This window comes from Orcinus orca, chromosome 4 (assembly GCF_937001465.1).
Source record: "Orcinus orca chromosome 4, mOrcOrc1.1, whole genome shotgun sequence".
Taxonomy (NCBI): Eukaryota; Metazoa; Chordata; class Mammalia; order Artiodactyla; family Delphinidae; genus Orcinus; species Orcinus orca.
The window spans coordinates 14,022,113-14,043,561 of NC_064562.1; the positions used below are offsets into that span (position 1 = coordinate 14,022,113).

The following is a 21,449-nucleotide window of genomic DNA, read 5'->3' on the forward strand; positions in this document are numbered from 1 at the left end:
ATGTGCCCAGTAGTGGAATTGCTGGATCATATGGTAATTATAGTTTTAGTTTTTTTTGTGTTTTTTTTGCGGTACACGGGCCTCTCACTATTGTGGCCTCTCTCGTTGCAGAGCACAGGCTTCAGGCGCACAGGCTCGGTGGCCGTGGCTCACGGGCCTAGCCGCTTCACGGCATGTGGGATCTTCCCGGACCAGGGCACGAACCCATGTCCCCTGCATCAGCAGGTGGACTCTCAACCACTGCACCACCAGGGAAGCCCTATAGTTTTAGTTTTTTAAGAAACGTCTATACTGTTCTCCATAGTGACTGTATCGACTTACATTCCCACCAACATTGCAAGAGGGTTCCCTTTTCTCCACACCCTCTCCAGCATTTGTTGTTTGTAGATTTTCTGATGAGGCCCATTCTAACTGGTGTGAGGTGATACCTCATTGTAGTTTTGATTTGCATTTCTCTAATATTTAGTGATGTTGAGCAGCTTTTCACCTGTTTCTTGACCATCTATATGTCTTCTGTGGAGAAATGTCTATTTAGGTCTTCTGCCCATTTTTGGATTGTGTTGTTTGCTTTTTTAATATTGAGCTGCATGAGCTGTTTATATATTTTGGAGATTAATCCTTTGTCCGTTGATTTGTTTGCAAATATTTTCTCCCATTCTGAGGGTTGTCTTTTCATCTTGTTTGTAATTTCCTTTGCTTTGCAAAAGCTTTTAACTTTCATTAGGTCCCATTTGTTTATTTTTGTTTTTATTTCCATTACTGTAGGAGGTGGCTCAAAAAAGATCTTGCTGTGATTTATGTCAAAGAGTGTTATTCCTATGTTTTCCTCTAAGAATTTTATAGTATTCAGTCTTACCTTTAGGTCTCTAATCCATTTTGAGTTTATTTTTGTGTATGGTGTTAGGGAGTGTTCTAATTTCATTCTTTTACATGTAGCTGTCCAGTTTTTCCAGCACCAGTTATTGAAGAGACTGTCTTTTCTCCATCGTATATACTTGCCTCCTTTGTCATAGATTAGTTGACCATAGGTACATGGGTTTATCTTGGGCTTTCTATGCTGTTCCATTGATCTGTATTTCTGTTTTTGTGCCAGTACCATATTGTCTTGATTACTGTAGCTGTAGTATAGTCTGAAGTCAGGGAGTCTGATTCCTCCAACTCCATTTTTTTCCCTCAAGACTGCTTTGGCTATTCGGGGTCTTCTGTGTCTCCATACACATTTTAAGATCTTTGTTCTAGTTCTCTAAAAGATGCCATTGGTAATTTGATAGGGTTTGGACTGAATCTGTAGATTGCTTTGGGTAGTATAGTCATTTTCACAATATTGCTTCTACCAATCTGCGAACATGATATATCTCTCCATCTGTTGGTATCATCTTTAATTTCTTTCAAGGGTGTCTTATAGTTTTCTGCATACAGGTCTTTTGTCTCCGTAGGTAGGTTTATTCCTAGGTAGTTTTTTCTTTTTGTTGCAATGTTAAATGAGAGTGTTTCCTTAATTTCTTTTTTAGATTTTTCATCGTTAGTGTATAGGAATGCAAGAGATTACTGTGCATTAATTTTGTATCCTGAAACTTTACCAAATACATTGATTAGCTCTAGTAGTTTACTGGTGGCATCTTTAGGATTCTCTGTGTATAGTATCATGTCATCTGCAAATAGTGACATCTTTACTTCTTCTTTTCCAATTTGGATTGCTTTTATTTCTTTATCTTCTCTGATTGCCATGGCTAGGACTTCCAAAACTATGTTGAATAATAGTGGCAAGAGTGGACATCCTTGTCTTGTTCCTGATCTTAGAGGAAATGCTTTCAGTTTTTCACAATTTAGAATGATGTTTTCTGTGGGTTTGTCATTTATGGCCTTTATTATGTTGAGATAGGTTTCCTCTGTGCCCACTTTCTGGATATTTTTTATCATAAGTAACTGTTGAATTTTGTCAATAGCTTTTTCTTCGTCTATTTTGATGATCATATGGTTTTTATTCTTCAATTTGTTAATATGGTGTATCACATTGATTGATTTGTGTATATTGAAGAATCTTTGCATCCCTGGGATAAATCCCACTTGATCATGGTATATGATCCTTTTAATGTGTTGTTGGATTCTGTTGCTAGTATTTTGTTGCGGATTTTTGCATCCATATTCATCAGTGTTATTGGTCTGTAATTTTCTTTTTTTGTAGTATCTTTGTCTGGTTTTGGTATCAGGGTGATGGTGGCCTCATAGAATGAGTTTGGGAGTGTTCCTTCCTCTGCAGTTTTTTGGAAGAGTTTGAGAAGGCTTCACAGGCTTCACCTGTGAAGCCATCTGGTCCTGGACTTTTGTTTGTTGGAAGATTTTTAATCACAGTTTTAACTGTGATTTCAATTAAAAATCATAGTTTTACTTGTGATTGGTCTGTTCATATTTTCTCTTTCTTCCTGGTTCAGTCTTAGAAGATTATACTTTTCTAAGAATTTGTCCATTTCCTCCAGGTTGTCCATTTTATTGGCATAGAGTTGCTTGTATTAGTCTGTCAGGATGCTTTGTACCTCTGCGGTGTCCGTTGTAAGTTCTCCTTTTTCATTTCTAAATCTATTGATCTGAGTCCTCTCCCTCTTTTTCTGGATGAGTCTGGCTAATGGTTTATCTATTTTATCTTCTCAAAGAACCAGCTTTTAGTTTTACTGATCTTTGCTGTTGCTTTCTTTGTTTTTTATTTCATTTATTTCTGCTCTGATCTTTATGATTTCTTTCCTCTATTAAATTTGGGTTTTGGTTTTTCTTCTTTCTCTAGTTCCTTTATGTGTAAGGTTAGATTGCTTATTTGAGATTTTTCTTGTTTCTTGAAGTGGGCTTGTATTGCTGTAAACTTTCCTCTTAGAACTGCTTTTGCTGCATCCCATAGGTTTTGGATCATCGTGTTTTCATTGTAATTTGTCTCCAGGTATTTTTTGTTTTCCTGTTTGATTTCTTCAGTGATCTCTTGTTTCTTTAGTAACGTATTGTTTAGTCTCCACGTGTTTGCATTTTTTACGTTTTTTTCCCTGTAATTAATTCCTAATCATATAGTGTTGTGGTCAGAAGAGATGATTGTTATGATTTCAGTTTTCTTAAATATACTGAGGCTTGATTTGTGACCCATGATGTGATCTATCATGGAGAGTGTTCCATGCACACTTGAGAAGAAAGTGTAATCTGCTGTTTTGGTCTTTTGTCTCCGTAGGTAGGTTTATTCCTAGGTAGTTTTTTCTTTTTGTTGCAGTGTTAAATGAGAGTGTTTCCTTAATTTCTTTTTTAGATTTTTCATCATTAGTGTATAGGAATGCAAGAGATTACTGTGCATTAATTTTGTATCCTGAAACTTTACCAAATACATTGATTAGCTCTAGTAGTTTGCATCATGGAGAGTGTTCCATGCACACTTGAGAAGAAAGTGTAATCTGCTGTTTTTGGATGGAATGTCCTATAAATATCAATTAAATCTATCTGGTGTATTGTGTCATTTAAAGCTTGTGTTTCCTTATTCATTTTCTGTTCGGATGATCTGTCCATTGGTGTAAGTGAGTTGTTAAAGTCCCCCACTATTTTTGCGTTGCTGTCAATTTCCTCTTTTATAGCTGTTAGCAGTTGCCTTGTGTATTGAGACGTTCCTATGTTGGGTGCACATATATTTATTATTGTTGTATCTTCTCCTTAGATTGATACCTTAATCGTTATATAGTGTCCTTCCTTGTCTCTTGTAACATTCTTTATTTTAAAGTCCATTTTATCTGATATGAGTACTGCTACTCCAGCTTTCTTTTGATTTCCATTTGCATGGAATATCTTTTTCCATCCCCACACTTTCAGTCTGTACATGTCCCTAGGTCTGAAGTGAGTGTCTTATAGACAGCATATATATGGGTCTTGTTTTTGTAACCATTCAGCAAGCCTTTGTCTTTTGGTTGGATCATTTAATCCATTCTCGTCTAGTGTAGTTATCAATATCTATGTTCCTATTACCATTTTCTTAATTGTTATGGGTTTGTTTTTGTAGGTTCTTTTCTTCTCTTGTGTTTCCCACTTAGAAAAGTTCCTTTAGGGTTGTTGTAGAGCTTGTTTGGTGGTGCTGAATTCTGTTAGCTTTGCTTGTCTGTAAAGCATTTGATTTCTCTGCCGAATCTGAATGAGATCCTTGCTGAGTAGAGTAATCTTGGTTGTAGGTTCTTCCCTTTCATCATTTTAATTATATCATGCCACTTCCTTCTGGCTTGTAGAGGTTCTGCTGAGAAATCAGCTGTTAACCTTTTGGGAGTTCCCTTGTATGTTATTTGTCATTTTTCCCTTGTTGCTTTCAATGATTTTTCTTTGTCTTTAATTTTTGTCAATTTGATTACTATGTGTCTTGGTGTGTTTCTCCTTGGGTTTATTCTTCCTGGGACTCTCTGCACTTCCTGGACTTGGGTGGCTATTTTCTTTCCCATGTTAGGGAAGTTTTTGGCTGTAATCTCTTCAGATGTTTTCTCAGGTCCTTTCTCTCTCTCTTCTCCTTCTGGGACCCCTATAATGTGAATGTTGTTGCATTTAATTTTGTCCCAGGGGTCTCTTAGCCTGTATTCATTTCTTTTTATTCTTTTCTCTTTATTCTGTTCTGTGGCAGTGAATTCTACCGTTCTGTCTTCCAGGTCACTTATCCATTCTTCTGCCTCAGTTATTCTGCTATTGATTCCTTCTAGTGTATTTTTCAATTCAGTTATTGTATTGTTCATTTCTGTTTGTTGTTTAGTTCTTCTAGGTATTTGTTAAAAATTTCTTGCATCTTCTCCATCTTTGCCTCCATTCTTTTTCCGATGTCCTGGATCATCTTCACTCTCATTATTCTGAATTCTTTTTCTGGAAGGTTGCCTATCTCCACTTCATTTCATTGTTTTTCTGGGATTTTTTCTTGTTCCTTCATCTGGTACATAGCCCTCTGCCTTTTCATCTCGTCTGTCTTTCTGTTAATGTGGTTTTTGTTTCACAGACTGCAGGATCGTAGTTCTTTTTGCTTCTGCTGTCTGCCCTCTGGGGGATGAGGCTATCTAAAAAGCTTGTGCAAGTTTACTGTTGGAAGGAACTGGCGGTGGGTAGAGCTGGCCCATTTTTTAATCAGATTGTTTGTTTTTGATACTGAGTTGAGTTGAGTGAGTTCTTTATATTTGGGGCATTAATCTCTTATCAGATTTATCATTTGCAAATATATTCTCCCATTCAGTAGGTTGCCTTTTCATTTTGTTGATGTTTTCCTTTGGTGTGCAAAAGCTTTTTAGTTTGGTTTAGTCCCATTTGTTTATTTTTGCTTTTGTTGCCCTTGCCTAAGGAGACAGATCCAAAAAAATACTGCTAAGACTGATGTCAGAGAGCATACTGCCTATGTTTGCTTCTAGAAGCTTTATGATTTTAGATCTTACATTTAAGTCTTGAACTCATTTTGAATTAATTTTTGTATATTGTGTAAGCAAGGGGTCCAGTTTGATTGTTTTTCATGTAGCTGTCCAGTTTTCCTAATGCCTTTTTTTGAAGAGGCTGCCTTTACCCTACTATGTATTCTTGACTCTGTTGTAGATTAATTGACCACATAAGTATGGGTTCATTCCTGGCTCTCTGTTCTGTTTCATTGATCTATGTGTCTGTTTTTTGTGCCAGTACTATATACAGTTTTGATTACTATAGTTTTGTAGTATAGTTTGAAATCAGGGCCCATGATACCTCTAGCTTTGTTCTTCTTTCTTAATATTGCTTTAACTATCAAGGAGTCTTCTGTGGTTCCATACGAATTTTAGGATTATCAACCACATACAATATTGAATGCAATACCTCTAGTTGTTCTTCATTAAATATTGCACTAAGATATTTAGGCACTAATATTAGCTTTTAAACAGTGGCAAAATTGTCTTTATTTTTATTTGAACTTAAGCTTTCTAATGAAACAAGCTATAGAGGAGATATTTTTAAACTTTAGACTGAAAACTATCTTGTGTATATCAGATTTAAATCATTTACCTTAAGCATGACACCTGGGAGAAATAAGCTTCATGGTTTCTGTGTCATACAATTTATCTTCCTAGAGATATGCCTAGGTTTATTCTGATTAATTTTTCTGAGTCCCACACAAGGAGTTATGTTTAAGTTTGAATACTATAAAAATTCTTTAATAAAATTAAAATTACATAAATTCTTGGTAGTTTCTTCAGAATTCCATTTTGCCAGTTCTCTTATGCAGCTCTTCAAATCTCATTTGGGTTTTAGGTATCATTGTCAAATCAGAAACTAGAAAACTAAGGTGCACATCTGCCTACAGTTGGTACATATAGAAACAAGTTTCAATTTACAAAAAAAAAAATCAATTTACAGCAGTTAGAGGCCAGGTGCTCTCTTCTTATAAGATTTAGGAAAGCTCTCCATTTAATTATTCTTAACTTTCTAATCTCATCTATCAAACTATGCTGTGAATATGCTGAAGAATCACTTTATCAAGTGAGTGGGAAGTGATTAAATTAGAAACTGTGGGACTTCCCTGGTGGTCCAGTGGTTAAGACTTCACCTTCCAATGCAGGGGTGGTGGGTTCGATCCCTGGTCGGGGAGCTGGGATCCCACATGCCTCATGGTGAAGAAGCCAAAACATAAAACAGAAACAATACTGTAACAAATTCAATAAAGACTTTAAAAATGGTCCACATCAAAAAAAAATCTTAAAAAAAAAATTAGAAATTGTGCAAGGTACCCATTCCATAGAAGGCTAACTAAAATGTAGTCTGTAACACTGTTGGCTATAGGAGAGAAAAAAACAATATCATCTCTAGTAACACTTCATAAGCCATCTGTGTTCTTTTATATATTCCAGAACAATACCACCATTATCTTTCATATCTTTGATACACACACACACTCCACACCCTGAAGGGTTGGGCTATGGCCAAAGCTGTACCAAACCTGGCATCTCTCATATCAATCCCATAGACTCCATGGTCCAATAATGGACATGTCACCCAAGGTATATCAACCAAAATCCTTTCTCAGGGTTTTTATAAGGGAAACTTTTAGGAAAGTTTCCTCTTGATCCTAGGGTTAAAGAATAAGAAGTCCAGAGATGCCTGCAGTCCTGGTTCTTGGAGATAACCAGACAGAATAACGCCAATACTCAAATGGAAAGTAAGAGGCATAGAGAGATTGCAGATAGTGTTTTGAATTCTTGAAGGATCCAATTCTCCCTAGTTAGAATTGGGTTTTCCATAGTCTGCAACTAATAGAGTCTTGACTACCTCCTTATCATATAATGCTATTTAATTCATTTGGCAGGAAGTTTGTAATTTAATCTAGTATGGATAAAAGGAGTTCTTTTAAATCCATTTCCAGGAACGTCCCTGGATATTCTACCATTATAAGTGATGTTTAGATCTCAAACGTTCCACCAATCAATTATAATAGCTATAATATTAGGAAAGTTTATTAAGCTCTAACTAGGTATTCTTGACTGTTGTAATTCTCACAAAAACTGTATGAGGTAGATGGCTTTAATGTATGTATATTTCACACATATGAAATACAGAGTTTAATTAACTTCCCTGTAAAAGTAATAGGCTTAGTGACCAAACTTAAATCTGTTTGTGTGTTCTTAACTCCTCCACTACCTTGCCTCTCTTCTGGCATACCAACTGTGTGCCAGTAATGGTCTGAACGGTATAGATGCAGGGAGAACAAGACATAGTCTCTGCTTCACAAAGTGTATAGTTTAACATATAGTCTAGTGGGGGATATAGGCAAATCATAGACAGTCTTCAACACTGTCTCAGTTTTCTCAGGCTATCATAACAAAATAACATAGGCTATGTGGCTTAAATAACAGAAATTTATTTTTTCACAGCTCTGGAGGCTGAGAAGATCAAGGTGCCAACAGGGTTGGTGTCTGGTCCGAGCTCTTCTCTTTGGTTGCAGATGACTGACTTCTCATTGAGTGGGAAATGAGATAGAGGAGAGATGTTCCTGTCATACAGCATTCACATCTATTCAAGCTGGTTGCTAGCTTATTCTCCAATCCCTGAGAATCTAGTGGTATCTCTAGATTTTTCTGTAGTGAGGTCTGTTGGTTACTGTCTGTGGCCTTTAAAGTGGGATCTAAGATAACCCCAGGCAAGAGGCATTCTGTCTTCTATATGGCTTATATCTAATCCATGGAACTCTTCTTTGTGGAGAAAGAAAGAGAGCTCTCCGGTGTCTCTTCTTATAAGGACATTAATCCTGTCAGATCAGGGCCCCACTCTGATTTCACTTAACCTTTATCAACTCCTCCCAGAATCTATCTCAAAATACAGTCACATTGGGACTTGGGGGTTTACCATATGAATTTTGGGGGGATACAAACATTCAGTTTATTTAAAAAGGGGGGAAGGTAAATTCACTAAAGGGTAGGGTAAACCCAAGACTTTATAGGAACTACATCATAAGCTCAAATAAGGCCTCCCACAATAATTTTGGTTAAATGAAAATAGATTTTGATAAAGTATAGATTTCATACATTTCTGCCACCTCTTGCATGTTGTATTTTACTTAGCTTAGGCTAGGAGGATCACAGAAGATGTAATTATGCAAATGAATACATAGAATAAGTAAGGGTCAACGACTTACTAAACTATAGCCAGATATCTAAATTTATTTTTATTTATTTATTTATTTATTTGCGGTATGCGGGCCTCTCACTGTTGTGGCCTCTCCCGTTGCAGAGCACAGGCTCCGGACACGCAGGCTCAACGGCCATGGCTCACGGGCCCAGCCGCTCCGCGGCATGTGGGATCTTCCCAGACTGGGGCACGAACCCGTGTCCCCTGCATCGGCAGGTGGACTGTCAACCACTGCGCCACCAAGGAAGCCCCGGATACCTAAATTGATGTTGGTACCTTGGCTGGAAAAATATAAAATCAATGAGCCAAAGCACACCCATCTCAGAGAGCTGAATTAGAACAAGAAGAAAGAAAGGGCTTTTGTATGATTCTGGGAGCCTGTGCTGTGTTAAATTGATGGAGAGCTGAATGACTGGTTCTCCCTTTCCTGCACCTATTTTCAACTGATGAGGGGAAATACAAGTTTTATGCCTGAACATCATAAAATTATGATAATGGTGGAATCTATTTCCTGAAATCATCTCTCTACAGATATATAATTTTGAAATCAAGAAGAAAAATTATCATGTCAGTATCTTTGAATTCTGGGTCCTATCCAGACATAATTCAGGATGATTTTAGTCAATGCTAGGAAGCCTCTAGAATACCCGTGTCTAGAATAAAATTATGGTCAGCCTAATTCAGCAGTTCTTAAGCTTTTTGCACAGTACAGTCACCTGAGGAGCTGGTAAAAATACCTGGTTCCTGCTTCCTGCCCCAAATCAAATAAATCAGAGTTTCTGGGGACAGGACCTGGCATTTTAAAAAGCTTCCTAACATATTTTACTGTGTAGAGAACTACTAGCCTAATGTTGAGAAGCCACAACCTAAGGTAGCACCCAGTTAAATGCCTTGCTCTAAAATTAGAAGGCCCAGCCTGTGTAGACCAAAGTATTCTTATTAGCCAATGCTTGAGTATAGAAATTTCACCTAAAGGTGGTCATATCTCACTGAAGAGTCATCACAGCCAATCATTAGTCAAATGGAATCAAACATTGTTGAGTGGCAACTGAAGATCGAAGGCCACAGTTGGGGAGTGGCTTAGGGAAGTGTCCTTTTCTGAGACCAGATGGTGATTAAAGACATTCAACCTGGCTTTCTGTTTGTAAGCTCCACTGAGGTGATAAATTTTTCTAAGTCTTCCTTGAAAAACTAATTGGGGGAACTTGGTCGTAAGCAGCACTCAGGTAGGAAATTTAACTGCAATTTAGAAACTTTAGAATCAAGTATCCCTTCAGGGACTCAAGTCTGTAAAAAAGGAAGTCCTGTTCTCTCTTGGACACATGGGCAGTGATGAAGAGGACCACATCCCAGGCTGCCTGTCAGCACACTGCCAAGTAGGGAGGAAAATTTGTTGTTATCATTTGATGTGGGTGACTCATTTTCTTTTCCAAGCATTGAGATTTGCATATGACTTCTATAACCCTTTAGGAATGACTCTGCCATAATCAGCTTCTGTCCAATAATAAGGTAGCACAGTAGGACACTGAAGTGTTCAGATTTTGTTTGTTTTTGCCAGTAAGCAAGTAGAGCCATTAAATCCCTCTGAGCAAGTAAGTTACATGCATACAGTAGTATCTAAGGAACTTCCCTCTATAGAAAGATGTAGTTGGAGAAGGAGAAAGAATAGGCAAAGAGATCAGCTAGAAAACCTGGTAATAACTATTCTGAGGCAGTGAGGACCTAAACTATCTATCTAAAAACACACACGCACACAATGGAGGCTGCAGGGTTTGTGTTTTTTTTCAATAGAAATGTAACAGGATGGTAAATTGAAAAGTTTTTTGTGGTATCATGATACAATACATATGACACTCCAAAATGGATACAATGCCACAATGAAAAATTGTCAAAGGAAGGTACAATCAATGCTTATACTCTTCTTAAATGCCTACCCACATAGAAGATAAAAGCATGCTGGAAGTTAGAGACATTTTGGAGAAGATTTCTTTGGATAGAGCTGTTGCTGTTCTATGAGTCCTTCTACTGCACATCCCACCCACCCTACTCCCACGGAGAAGAGTTAAAGAAGTTTTCAGCCTTCACCTCAGCCGAGAGAGAGGGTAAGGAAGGAAAGAGGGAAGGAAGTCTAATTAGAAAATGTAATATGTATTTCCTGCAGGATGGAAGACATGGAGGCCTAGTGGCTGATTCGTGCCACTTAAACATGAGTAACTAACTAACATTTAGAGCTGATTGAAGTAGAAATTGATGCTACATTGTGTAATTTGAATCCTCAGTGTTTATAGGGCAAATTATACATGTGCCCTGTGTAGTAGATATAAGCCAGACAGAAGATAGAGTATCTCTTGTCTGAGTCATCTTAGGTCCCATTCTAAAGGCCAATTATAGGAACAAACAAACCTCACTAGAGAGAAGTCTCTAGCGAATCTGGAAGTACGACTGGATTCCAGGGATTGGGGAAGAAGCTAGCAACCAGCTAGAGTAGATATGAAATCTGTGACAGGAACGCCCATGAAAATGCATGTGTTAGGAGGAGAAAGGATAAGTGCCATGGTTTCTAAAGATCCATGACAGTTGCAAATGCAGGACCAAGAATAATAATACCCTTTTCTTTCTCTTCTGCTCTCCTTTGCTCCGAGTCTGAGGGAGCCAGAAATCCCAGTTAGAAAACTAAGAGAGCAGAAATCACAGAACAGCTGGTCTGGGAAGGAGAAAAAAGTCAACTATATTTCCCCGGCTAAAAATTCCCCACCTGCAAGATGGGGGAGGAGAGAAGCCCCAATATCTAACCAGGGTCAGACTTTGAATTTTTACTAAGGCTAGAGATTTTTAAATCACTGAATTAAGAATGTGACCAACGTTCCTTTATTGCTTAAGAATAAACACAAGAGTCATAAGGCCTGTCAGAATTTTTATCCAAGAATAAGGGAAAATTAAGCCTGCAGAATAAATTTTAAAGGATTGTGAGACACAAAAAAAAAGGTTATTTTTAATTGTATTTTATGAGTGTTGCCAATGTAATCTAATATTTATAAAACTCAAAGTTAAGAATGACCGAGAAAGGCACAGAGTAATAATCACATTTCATACATTTGCAGTATCTATATTTAATAATTTCATATATATTCTCTTATTTGATCCTAAATATCCTGAAGATAGGACAGAAATATATATATTTTTTCCATTTTACAGAAGAATAACCTGAAGATCATGTTAACAAGTGGTTTATCTAAGGTATTAACACGTGTTAGAGTAGGTTTTGAAGTTAAGACCAGAATCCAGATATACTGTCCCTAAATCTTACCCGAGGGCACAGCTCCTTAGGTAAGAAGTAACCTTTGAAATTTCCCTAAAAGCTGTTTCCATTAATTCACTGAGTAAAAGTTACTGATCATCTTCCATGTACCAGGCATTGTTGGGGATTCATTATGGAAGAAATCAGAAAATTCCACTGCTCTCATAGAACTTCCATCCTAATACAGGGAAACAGACAATAAACAAATAGAACAAACAAATAAAATGTTACGTCAGGTGGCAAATTCTGTGAAAATATTCATAAAGCAGGGTATGAAGGATAGCAAGGGTTAAGAGTGGGAGTTCCTGTATGTTTTGTAGGCCATAAGGCCTGAGAGAGGAGTGCACTTGCAAATAACCAAAGACACTATGGCAAGAGCAGGGTCAGCAAAGGAGGATGGTAGGAGATGATGCTCTAGCAGTGCAAGGAGGCGGTGGGGGGGGCAGCGGGAAGGGGGGTGAGGTTTGAGGAGAAGACCATATAGTACCTTCTAAGACCTGGTAAGGAATTTGATTTCACTATGAATACAGTCAAATGGCTTCAACAGAGGACTAATTTTGCCTAACTTACCTTTTTTTTGTTTTGTTTTGTTTTTTCAAAAAACAGACATTCTGGCTTATATGTAAAAAATAGACTCTAACAGGCAACGGTGGGGATAGGAAGACCAGTATGGGTGCTACTAATAGTCCAGGCAACAGCTAGGGTGGTGGTGGAGGTGTCGGGAAGTGTTGACTCTCTACAGTTTTGATTTGGCAGGCAGTCCTCAGGCAGCCTCAATGTGTATTTCCTTAGGTTATGTTTGTGCAATTTATAACAAAAGATGTCTATAACAAAAACGTTTACTCTCCATGCCCAAGGGTTCTTCACTTCCTTTGTTGGGAAACATGAAATCCTTCAGGTCATTGCCATTTAAAATAATCCTTGACCATCCGATGTAGCTCGCCTTCACCCATAGCAGAGTCCTCTGTCACTAAATGCTACTCTATACTATTTATGCTGTTTTCTTTATACTACTTACTGTAAGTTGTGATTGTAGATTTATTTATGTGTTTATGTGGCCATTGCTCATTTCTCTCACTAGACTTTAAGCCCTCAGAAGGCAAGGTCTATTTGTGTTTTGTTCATTGTTGCATACTGAGGGCCTAGTCTACAACTTATACAAAGTAGTTACTCAAAAATATATTTTGAATTGATGAATAAAAATATCACCTTATACTTTCCTTGTAAGGTATCCCAGTCATCTTTTTATTTCTCTATTTATATCAAAAAGCTAAGGAAAATATCTGATTTCAATTTTAAAAATTCCTTTTTTTTAAGAAAAAAAGAGACCATCTTGCCCCTCCCCCTACTAATTAACAACTACATTGATTATATACTGTGGTAGGCAGAATGGTGGCCCCTCAAACATGTCCACACCCTAATCCTCAGTATTTTGAATATGTTACATTGCATGAGGAATGTGATAGGGATAGCAGAATTATACAGAAAAGGGAAACTAATGTAGCAGATGGAATTAGGGCTGCTAATCAGCTGACTTTACAGTGGGGAGATTATCCTGGATTATCCAGGTGGACCCAGTGTAACCACCTGAGCTCTAAAAGGGGAAGAGAGAGTAGACCATGAACTAAGAAATGTGGATGCCAGTCTCAGTTTAAAGCCTGCAAGAGAGTGGGGACCCGAGTCCTACAACTGCAAGAAGCTTAGTTCTGCCAACAACTCATATGAGCAGGAAACAGATTCTCCCCTACACTCCCAAGGAATTACAGAGATATAGACACCTTGGTTTTCTCTCATGAGAAACATACTGGACTTCTGACCTAGAGAACTATAAAATCAATTCATGTTATTTTACACAACTAAATTAGCGGTAATTCATTATGCCAGCAGTAAAAACTAATAGAATTTCTTGTGTAAGTATTCATTTAGCTGTCTCGCTTGTTAGTTTTTTAACTTCATGTATTTTTTGTAATTATTTTGTAACATAATGGCTGATATTATTGGAATATATTTTTACTTTGAAAACTTTCCTCATATTCTTATAAGAACACTGATGTTCTTAAAACCTTGAGTAACACTGATAGTGAATTTTCAAAATCAAAATTTAAATTTAAAGAATGTTCTAGATACAGTTAAATCTTAATGCCATTTGTTTACTAACATGACATTTTCTAACATGTCCTATTGCTTTCTTGGTGTTTTTATTGTTGTCTTATTGTTATAGCCTTATTTTATGTTTTCAGTCCTATAATTATTACTCAGAGCTATAAGACTGGATATGAGGAAATGAGAAAAGTTGAAAGGCAACTTGAATCTGTTTATTACTATAACTACTCAGAAGGATTACTAGCAGATTTAAGAGAAAAGAAGTAAACAATCTTTACAAAAATGAGAATTAGGATAATCCATGAATTTCACTTCACATCACTTCTCATTTTTTATAAGGTTTTAAGTACAATGTAGAATTTTAGGAATGGTCAGAGACAAGCTAACATTCCCCTGAGTGACAGAGACTAGCACCTTAGCTCTTCTGTGTACCAGTAGGAACTAGGGAACTTTGAAGCATATTCAAAGAATTATATTTCTTGGGGAGGAAGTCTGGCCATGCATTCCTGAGGCAGGGTTAACAGAACCTGGAGAAATAAGTTAGCTTTACAGAAAGAGACATTGCCACAAAATCTAGTCTTGAAATTTTATTTTGTTAGTTATTTTTTGTTGAGTTTTTTTTTTTTTACGTCTTTATTGGAGTATAATTGCTTTACAATGGTGTTTAGTTTCTGCTTTATAACAAAGTGACTCAGTTATACATGTACATATGTTCCCATATCTCTTCCCTTTTGCGTCTCCCTCCCTCCCACCCTCCCTATCCCACTCTAGGTGGTCACAAAGCACCCAGTTGATCTCCCTGTGCTATGCGGCTGCTTCCCACTAGCTATCTATTTTACATTTGGTAGTGTATATATGTCCATGCCACTCTCTCACTTTGTCACAGCTTACCCTTCCCCCTCCCCGTATCCTCAAGTCCATTCTCTAGTAGGTCTGTGTCTCTATCCCTGTCTTACCCCTAGGTTCTTCATGACATTTTTTTTTCTTAGATTCCATATATATGTGTTAGCATATGGTATTTGTCTTTCTCTTTCTGACTTACTTCACTCTGTATGACAGACTCTAGGTCCATCCACCTCACTACAAATAACTCAATTTTGTTTCTTTTTATGGCTGAGTAATATTCCATTGTATATATGTGCCACATCTTCTTTATCCATTCATCCAATGATAAACACTTAGGTTGTTTCCATCTTCTGGCTATTGTAAATAGAGCTGCAATGAACATTTTGGTACATGACTCTTTTTGAATTATGGTTTTCTCAGGGTATATGCCCAGTAGTGGGATTGCTGGGTCATATGGTAGTTCTATTTGTAGTTTTTTAAGGAAACTCCATACTGTTCTCCATAGTGGCTGTACCAATTCACATTCCCACTAGCAGTGCAAGAGTGTTCCCTTTTCTCCATACCCTCTCCAGCATTTATTGTTTCTAGATTTTTTGATGATGGCTATTCTGACTGGTGTGAGATGATATCTCATTGTAGTTTTGATTTGCATTTCTCTAATGATTAATGATGTTAAAAATATGGAACGCTTCACGAATTTGCATGTCATCCTTGTGCAGGGGCCATGCTAATCTTCTCTGTATCATTCCAATTTTAGTATATGTGCTGCCGAAGCGAGCACTTGTTAGTTATTTTTTGAAAGAGAAGCCTATTTCACTTCCTGAAGCAAGTGCAGATTGAAAAAATATAATAGCTTTATTGAATTATAAGTCAAGTACCATAATATTTACCCTTCTAAAGTACAAAATTCAGTGGTTTTAGTATATTCACAGTTATTCAACCCTCACCATTATCTATTTTAAGAATATCACCCCAAAAATAAACTCTGTACCCAATAGTAGTCACTCCTCATTTCTCCATTCTCCCAGGCTTTGGCAACCGTTAATCTGTTTTCTCCTTCTGTGGATTTGCCTCTTCTGGACATTTAGCATAAATGGAAATATACAATATAAGGACTTTTGTGACTGATGTCTTTCACTTAGCGTTATGTTCTCAAGATTCATCCCTATTGTAGCATGAATTGGTACTTTGGTACTTCATTCATTTTTATTGGTAAACAATATTCCATTGTCTGGATATACCACATTTGTTTATCCATTATACAGTTTATGGGCATTTGTGTTGTTTCCACTTTTTGGCTATTATGAATAATGATGCTATTAACTTCTATGTACAAGCTTTTATGTGATCATATTTTTTTCATTGCTATTCACATATATCTTGAAGTGGAATTGATCATTCATATGATAACTCTATGTTTAACGTTTTGAGGATTACTGAACTGCTTTCCAGTGTGACTGTACCACTTAGCATCCTCACCAGCAATGCGTGAGGGTTCCAGTTTCTTCACATCCTTAACAACACTTTTATTTTCTAATTTTATTAATATTAATATTATTATTATAGCAATCCTAGTGGCTGTGAGGTGATATCTGATTATGGTTTTGATTTACATTTTTCTAGTGACTAATGATGACCATCTTTTCATGTGCTTATTGGCCATTTGTACATACTTGAAGAAATATCTATTCAAATCCTTTCACCATTTTTAATTGGGTTTTCTTTTTATTGTTAGGTTGTAAAAGTTCTTTGTATATACTGAATACAAGTCCCTTATCAGATATAGGATTTGCACATATTTTCCACCAACTGTGGGTTGTCTGTTTACTATCTTGATGGTATCATTTGTAGCACAAAAGTTTTTAATTTTCATGAAGTCCAGCTTATCTTTTTTTTTTTTTTTTTGGTAGCTGGGTAACTTTACCTAACCCAATGTTACTAAGATTTACTCTTAAGATTTCTTCTAATACTTTTATAGTTCAGCTCTTACATTTTAAACAGTGATTCATTTTGATTTAATTTTTGCGTATGTTGTGAAGTAGGGGCCCAATTTTACTCTTTTGCATGTGGATATACACTTGTTCCAACACCAGTTGTACCCATTGAATGGTCACGCCATCATTGTCAAAGTACAATTGACTATAAATGCAGATGCTTACTTCTGGACCCTCAGTTCTATTCTATTGATCTGTATGTGTGTTCTCATCCTAATCCCACAGTATCTTGATTATCGTACGTTTGTAATCAGAGTATGTAAGTCATTCAATTTTGTTCTTATCAAGATCATTTTGACTACTCTGGGTTCCTTTAATTTCCATGTGAGTTTTAAAGTCAACCTGTCAAATTCTGCAAAACTGGCAGCTAGGATTTTTATAGAGATTATACTGAATCTGTAGATCAAATACTATGTAGAGTATTCCCATCTTAAAAGTATTAAATCTTCCAATCAATGAACATGAGCTTTCTGTCAATTTATTTAGCTCTTCTTTAATTTCTTTCAACTATGTTTTGTAGTGTTCAGTGTACAAGTCTTACTCTTCTTTCATTTAATGTATTCATGAATATTTTATTCTTTTTGAAGCTATTATAAATGGGATTGTTTCATTATTTTACTTTGGATTGTTTGTTGATTAGATATGAAATATAATTGATTTTTGTTTATTGATCTTATATCCTGCAACCTTGCTGAAGCAGATACAGTTTTTTATATGTACTGTATTTGCTGATTTTAAATCAAATATGGGATATTTAATAAAACTTTTACTCCTATGTTTTTTAAAAAGTTTAGACCTTATAATAGTTTCTTTAAGGAACAAAATAGTTATTTCATATCTTCTGCTTCCATAACTATGAACAAGTATTTTCAGTAAGATACTGTATGAAGCAAAATGGATACAAAAACATACCCCATATGATCCTTGCTCTCCATAAACTTATTATCTGTTAGAAAAGATGATATACACACATAACTGTTTTTATGCAACAGGCCCTATACTTAAGGCATACAAAAAAGTAAGCTGTTTTGTTTTTAAGATACATCTACTTGCCCTTCTCTGCATAAAAAGAAACCTCTTATGTTTAGTTTGGCTTCATTTTAACTCAAATTTTTCATTAAATAAGTATCTTATTTTATATTATTTTTACACATTATTTGATGTGTCTAATAATTTTACTTGCAAAACAGCAATATGACATCGCAGTGAAACATAAGTAGAGACATGGCACTAGCAATGTTAGCATGGTTATAAATAGAGGATTAACAATGGATATACTTTATCTTTCTTTTCACTATATTGATTTTTTAAGTAGGTTTTAAACTTTTAACATATGAAACATAGTTCAATATAATATGGCAGAAACTGCAAGACATTTAAGCTTTAAACCTTCAGTTGGCTTATTTTTTTAAATAATATCACTTATGGTTCATTGATATTTTAAGTGCTTACTAGCTATTTGTTATGAAAACTTTAAAATATAGTTTTAAAATATATTAGTAATTTTAAAATATGTCTATGATGTAGTGATTGTTTATTACTGTTCTCTAAATTCAGGTATAAATTGAACGTCTTAGCCAAGAATAAATGTGATACTCATATTTTCATACATGTATTAAAGTGAAGTCACTGCAACTTACCACCACTCCCATCCCCACCTGCACCCCCTTCACACAAGACTTGCCATTCCTACAGTATCTGCTCATCTTTATAACTTTAATCCCTGTAATAGCTTCTGACATGTGAGTGTTTCCTAAGTGTTTAAGTGAATGAAAAAACAAAGAAAGGAGACATCTACTGAAGTTTTAAGAAAAAAATGGATCACTGTGAAATTGAGGAATTAAAGAAGTTTCCAAAGAGAGTATTAGGCATATAGAGATTCATAAGACTTCCATGATCAGAAAAGAAAAGAGGGGGCCTTTGACTTGTGAAAGAGTCTATGGAAGTGAGATGGTGATTACATCTGAAGGAAAAGAGCAGATAAATGTGATTGGATTAGACACAGGTGTGGGCTCTATATGGCCCTCCAGCTCAATCTAGTCTCCCCACCACCTGTTTTGTTTTATAAAGTTTTATTGGAACGTAGCCACATCCATTTCTTTATGTGTTATCTATGGCTGCTTTTGTGCTATAATGCATGGTTGGGACAGATACCATAGACTGCATGACCCACAAAGCCTAAAATGTTTATGATCTGACCCTTTACAGAAAAGTTTACCAGCCCTTGGATTAGAGCATCCATGAAAGGAAAGCATGGGAAATAACATTAGGGAGTTATGATGCTAGAACACAGAGCATTTAAATGTATAGCTAAAGAATTTGGACCCTATTCGAGGACTGATGTGTATCAGGTTGGTAGATCACCCTGGCAGCAGCACATGAGGTAGATTATAATGAGAGACAACACTCAGGAAGAACAGTCAGCCAACTGCTAAATGTGGGAGATGGTCTGGACATGAACTATGGTGGCAGAAACCAGGACGATGGGGTGATGGTGGTAGAGAGAATGGTAGAAAAGGGCAGATACATAGAGAAATAAATCCTCAAGGAGACTCACTGAGAATGGGAGGAAATGTATTGAAAGAGGGAAATGCCAATAACGATTCCAAGTTTTCAGTAGTAGGTAACTGGAAAAATAATGTTGCTCCTGCTAGAAAGTGAGAAAACCACAGACTATGCTGGCTTTGAAGAAATTCTTTTGACATTTTTAAAGCCATGTTGTTTGCTGAGATGAGAAATCTTAATGTCTGGCAGGTAATCATAAACATGGCGCTGGAGCTCAAAGGCAATTGCCGAAGTACCTGTACTGATTTGAGAAGGAGTGGTTAAAACTGAGAATAGATGCGCTCTCTGGGGCAGAACTGGTGATGATAAGGTACAGGGTGGGGGAATAGGTATTAGCCTTAGGGAATGCTTACTCCTAATGGGTATGAGGAAGAAATAGCGACACAGCAAAGGTAGCAAGAGTTTTATAGACAGAGCATAGCATCACCTTATCCAGAAAATTGTTCAAAGAGGAAGGATGCACTTAATTTAGTAATGTTTTGTTTGAGGACGTAATGAATGTACAGAGCAGGCTATAAGCAGCTCGTAGTCCGCTGAAGAAAACAGAATTTTAAATAGAAAAAGAGAAGGATTCTGACAGGTATTGTAAAAACCTTATTATAAGTCATAGGAAAAGAGAAATAACTTTGCATTAAGAGGTTAACGATTGGTTCATAATGACTCATTGGTGTCTTTAAGGGTGGTTTTTGTGAGCAGAAAAGACCATGTAGGAGTTGATTTGGTTTTAAAATAAATGTACAATTTATTAAGGTTACAAATTTAAAAATCTACTCTCTTATTAAGACTTTAACTTTTTAAGTCTTTAGTCAGTCAGCCTCTCTCTGCTCATTCTTCACCCCCTCCTTCTGTTTTAACAATTACTTTTTTTTGCGGTACGCGGGCCTGTCACTGTTGTGGCCTCTCCCGTTGCGGAGCACAGGCTCCGGACGTGCAGGCCCAGCGGCCATGGCTCACGGGCCCAGCCGCTCTGCGGCACGTGCGATCCTCCCGGACCGGGGCACAAACCCGTGTCCTCTGAATCGGCAGGCGGACTCTCAACCACTGCGCCACCAGGGAAGCCCAACAATTACTTTTAAATATTCGAAAAATATTTGGTGTCACTTAAAAAGTTAATGAAACACCTTTGAATATTATAAACTGCAGTTGTAAGTTAAGTACATTTGTTCACCTTTTTAAAGTACTGTACTTCGGTTATATCATTAACAAAATATCCCAGTATTTGAGTATTCTAATAAATGTATAATTATATGACATCTTAAGTTTGTTTATAATCTCCAATACTATATAACAACTTAATAAAATTTCCACTTTAACATCTAAATTATTCAATTATGTATTACTTCAATTAGGCACGTTATAAGTACACAAATATTGAACTTTACTAGTTCATACATCTAACATTAATAATATTAATATATCTGATTTTATTCTCTTAAAAATTTTTGTTATTAATTTGATCTCTCTCTAGATTTGAAAAAATCTTATCCATTAAAGTAATAATAAGGTAATTCTAACCAATTTGGGGGATACTGAGCCAAGATAGTAACAGGCTTTTGTTCAGGATTGTATTAAATATACTGAGGTCTAGAAATGATCTTTAACATAACTTTATAAACTGGAAGAACTCATGTGTATAGGTCCCCAATCTAATTATATTGTTTGTAAACCTCCCACACTTTTATAGGACTTGATTGGATTTTAGATAATTTTTTGACACCTAAGATATATAAATATTTTTTCCATTTAACTTTAAAGACCTTTGAACTTGATGGAATCCTTTATTTTTTCATATCCTCTAAGTCCACATAATTACTCTATTAATACTTATTATGTATTAAATTAAGTTAATTCTGAATATACCTCATTGAAACTGTATATTCAGAAAATGTAGAGTCACACTAGAGTCACACTAGATCCAGGGCTCTGTGAGACTTTCTGGGTCAGGACCTTCATATGAGTAAGGCAAGAGTGGAAGATATGACAGAAAAATTAGCTCACATTTTGAAAGGACATTGTATACC

The 21,449-nt window shown here is 36.3% G+C and overlaps 1 protein-coding gene and 1 non-coding gene across 4 annotated transcripts in view; one reads left to right on the top strand and one right to left on the bottom strand.

Moving 5' to 3' along the window:
- The window catches only part of GRID2 (glutamate ionotropic receptor delta type subunit 2), a 1,386,623-nt gene that overhangs the window by 873,882 nt on the left and 491,292 nt on the right, over nt 1-21,449 (top strand). The gene's annotated exons all lie outside the window — the stretch shown is intronic.
- On the bottom strand, nt 15,544-15,650 carry LOC117195563 (U6 spliceosomal RNA). Its single transcript, XR_004475295.1, has one exon. It is a non-coding gene; the product is annotated as a U6 spliceosomal RNA (small nuclear RNA).